At 36.9% G+C, this 4,391-nt stretch overlaps 1 long non-coding RNA gene across 1 annotated transcript; it reads left to right on the top strand.

The window, feature by feature from the left end:
• The first annotated feature begins 519 nt into the window (after positions 1–519).
• LOC109222156 lies at positions 520–3,927 on the top strand. Its single transcript, XR_002067361.1, has 2 exons — positions 520–3,162; positions 3,480–3,927. It is a non-coding gene; the product is annotated as an uncharacterized LOC109222156 (long non-coding RNA).
• Positions 3,928–4,391: the final 464 nt, after the last annotated feature.

Genomic DNA, 4,391 nt, shown 5'->3' with positions numbered 1-4,391 from the left:
AACTGCCCTACTTCAAACTTACGTGGACGCACCTTCTTGTTATATGCTCTTGCCATTCTCTGTTGGTATAACTGACCATGACATACCGTTGCCAGTCGTTTTTCGTCAATCAGACTTAATTGTTCCAAGCGGGTTTTAACCCATTCATCATCATCAATTTCTGCCTCAGCAATGATCCGGAGGGACGGGATCTCAACCTCTGCGGGTATTACTGCTTCGGTTCCATACACCAAGGAATAAGGAGTCGCTCCTACTGAAGTGCGGACAGTAGTGCGATAACCCAACAATGCAAAAGGTAGTTTTTCATGCCATTGCCTTGACCCTTCGACCATTTTCCGAAGTATTTTCTTGATATTCTTGTTAGCTGCTTCAACTTCTCCATTTGACTTAGGACGATATGGAGTGGAATTGCGGTGCATGATCTTAAACTGCTGACATGTCTCGGCCATCAAATGACTATTGAGATTTGCACCATTATCTGTGATGATTACNACCAGAAGCACTCAGGCTTCTGTGAACCTGTCATGCTCTGGAAATAGTTATGGTCAAGCGCAATGGAATTTAGTATCAGAAAGAAGGTTAGACATGCCTTAGGAGTTGTAAGCCCATATCTGGGTGAGAAGCATATAGATTTTCAATTTTTATTTGCATAGCTAAACACTGGGTAAATTGAAAAGACCAAAAAAAGAAAAAAGAGAAAAGAATAACCGAAACAAAAACACAGTATAGGTTTTCAAGTTACATCTTGGATAGAGCTCTAAATATCGGGAAACCTGATTCAAGTCATAAGACTGATGACACATCTTTTCTCTTAGAGCTTCTCAAGTGCTGGGGCTCGATACAATTTCCGTCCTTGTCTTTTCACTCATGTTTGGGTGCTAGACTCTATACTTTATTAGAGCCAGATTTAGTAAACCTACATTATCATTCTGGCTTGTATCAAACAGAGCAAAGCAAATGAATAGAAACCAGTCAGAGAATTGGAGAGAAGTCTTGGGAAAAAGAAGGATCATTTCCCCACTCATTTCCCGTCCTGGCTACACCTTCTACCTTGCCTTGAATTAGACATGTCCAGGCCTCTGATTTAGTGATTTTCGTTCAGTTTTCTGACATCTAGTGTGCAATTTCCTTCTCTGCTTTAATCTGAAGCAGATTACACTCCTCTTCCCCTGTCGTGAGTTTTAGTTGATCTGATACTAATGTCTGTTAGTAGCAAAAGGATCAGCAGAGGTACTCTTTCATTGCTATTTGCTTCAGGTAAATCATCAGCCATTAGCAACAGCATTTCCCAACCAGACTGATTGCTGCTAAATTCTTCAAACTCTGGTCATCTCTTTGCGCCCTTCTGTGAAAGTTCAGCTGCAATCTTCTTCTTTTGTCTTTGCACAAAGCCTGAAGCCAATTCCCACTGTTTGATGCCAAGAAGCTTACCACAAAACGCTTTTTACCCATTCAAAGTTAAGTTTCTTAAACGAGCAGAAGATTCGCCTTCAGCATGTAGATCATTTATAATTGAGGTTTTGCTCAATATAGTTGGTTATGGATTAAGTGATTTGACATGAATGCTTCGGTTATGAACCAAATCGATTTTAAAGAGATTGAACAGAAAGGCACTGAAACTCAACCGATATCTCAGAGTTGCAATTTATATTGGAGGAACTCGGTGGAGTGGACTTATTTTGATTTTTGATGAAAGATAATTCACTCACTTTTGACACTTTTTGTTAGCTGAATACACATTTATAATCCTTTCAGTTACCTTGCCCATTTTCTCTGTTTCTATTTCTTCTTGACACTTTTATATTTATGAAAAAGATGAATGCCCATGAGAGCTACGAATCACAGAAAAAGTAAATGTGAAGCATTAAACAAGTGTTTAAAATCTTACATGGTGAATTTTACGATATAAGGTAAAATCATACCTTTGTGTAGTGTATGGACTAAAATTACCATTTAGTACCAGGAACTGTATAAATTTTACTTGAAAGAGCGTTGAAATCTACGTTATATAAAAGATGGTTACGGGGAAGTGTTAATTTTGAAGTCCAAGGTATGAGTTCTCAGGAAATCTTTGAGAAAGAGAGACACTGACGGAACTCGTCATAGAACAAGGAAAAAACTCATGGATTAATGGCCAAAATTGTACAAATTGGAACTCTTTGTGTTATTGACAATTCTATGCAAGTTATTCAATGGATTTAACCAGTCTATAATACCCCTGGGATTGTAACAGAAACATCAATCTTTAGCTAGTCTTTTACTGAGGTTGTGGGTGTCCGGCCTTCAGGAGTTCTACCATCTCTCTCTGTCACTGTTAATCACCTACCGATGCTAGCATTTCTTGATTGCACTTCATGAATCAACAAATGTGTCATTGTTAGATAATGATCTTCACAAACAGTTACATCCATCACTAAAGAGGAAAAAGAAAAGGAAAACAAAGAAAAGCTCAAATATTTTTTCTCATCTTCAACATTATCCTCCATTAAAGATGAAATTCAAGGTTTCTCTGAAAAGCAAGCAATTTCCTTAATAGCCCCCATAGTCTACGCTTCCTCCCATGAGATTGATTTTGTTTTTTAACCCGCGTGAGAAAGAAATAGGTTTCAGTTAACCCTCAATGTATAACAAAAATGAGATTTCCATGTGCTTTGTTGATTATACCACAACTGCTTTTCTTTCTTTCGTGAATATGCTGTACGACAAGAATGCTTATATGAAAGCTCTCCTTTAGTTAGAGTTTCCTTGTTATACTCTTCATATTAAGCTCTTTAGTGTATTTTTCAAGAGATTTGTGCTAGTAAGCAAAAAGAAGAAAACAATTGAAACTTGAGAAAATCTTGAGTCAAAAGAAAAAAAAGAAAAGAAAATGTCACTTGTTTAAAATGATGGAACAACAATAGACTTCCTTATGATAGGAGTAACTAGTGTAGCAGGTTTGTTTAATGTGCACATAGAGTCGAACCCCCTTTAGATGTTTATGTTCATGAAACTGCAACGGACTTGGAGGTGAATATATTGTTGACTTGTGAAATTGGCATGACAGCTTTGTGCTTCACTGAATATAAACAAGAAAAGTGTGGATAGGGACCTTGATGTTTATCGCAATTTGCTCTCCAAGCTGGTTCAGGCTAAAGAGCTGTTGAAGGAATATGTGGAAAGGTTAGAGTTTCTCTTTTGTTTGACACTAATTGGTGTCCTTTCTCTAACTGTTTTCTAAGAACTTTTAAGCTGCTTTCTCGCATGCATGCTTCTTGGATAAGCTCTAACGAGATTTTGTTCATCATATTCTGCCTGAAATCCATGTCTGTCCTCTTACCAAACCCTTTCTCAGAAAAAAAACCCTCTTCTTTTCCTTCCTCCATCTTTTACATTCTTCACATGCATTTTGGAACAGTGCAAATATATTCGATCAAGACCTTGACTCGTGAATTTTTTTTATCATTTAATCTCAATTATACGATGTATCTGTCATCCAGGGAGAAGAAAAAAAGAGGAGAAAGGGAATCTCAGAAGGCCAATGAGGCTGTCACAAAATGCTTGGGAGATTACCAATATGCTGGGAGGTAAGGCAAAGATCATTTCGTTCTCCTGCTTGGACCTCATTGACTTGTTTCCCAAATGAAACAGTCCATGTATGATAGAGTTCAGTCTCCAAAGCTCAGTCAAGTTATATTAGAAAATGGAAGTTACGTTCAATGTTTTGTTATTACAGCAATTGAGGTATATCCCAATGTTCATTATTTTCTGGTTAAACAGAATAGCTTTATTGTTGCAACTATGTCTATTATATTTGTAGATAAAACCTCGAGTAGTGACAAAAATCAAGATTTGCTCAGCAGTCATGCTTCTCATTTTCTTTGGTTCTGCTTTTGCTTCAAGTTGTAAACAGTGCTTTACAACTATCTATACGTTTTAGTTGGCAAACTAATGTTTGTTGATTATCAGAGTACTGATAAAATCAGATGAACTCTGCTGTAACAATTCACTATGTAGAGAGAGCTCTTCAAGTGGGTGAGTATTCATACTTGCAGAAAATATGTGAAGGTAAAATAGTAATTATATCTGCCACCTTATCCTCGGAGATCAGGGCCTTTACGTATACTTTAGAGAACTTCGTCAGTTATTTGATTGCAGATTTTAAAGTTCCATTTGTGTTTTTCTAAAGACACGTTCTTAATTAAGATACGCAAAATCTTAGATTCGTAGTGTTAGTCGCTAAAGGTATCCACAATTGTCTTAAATCTTGAAATGTTACAACGTCTACTTCAAAATAATACTCACATTTTTTATACCGTCCCATTTACAGTGATATAGAAATTTCCCATGACTGAAATGCCACTAAAATCTGTGGTCATTTACAAGGTTGGGATTAGTACAGTGCTTTAAGT

This window comes from Nicotiana attenuata, unplaced genomic scaffold (assembly GCF_001879085.1).
Source record: "Nicotiana attenuata strain UT unplaced genomic scaffold, NIATTr2, whole genome shotgun sequence".
Taxonomy (NCBI): domain Eukaryota; kingdom Viridiplantae; phylum Streptophyta; class Magnoliopsida; order Solanales; family Solanaceae; genus Nicotiana; species Nicotiana attenuata.
The sequence above is the reverse complement of the archived record's forward strand: the minus strand, read 5'-3'. Positions and strand labels throughout refer to the sequence as shown.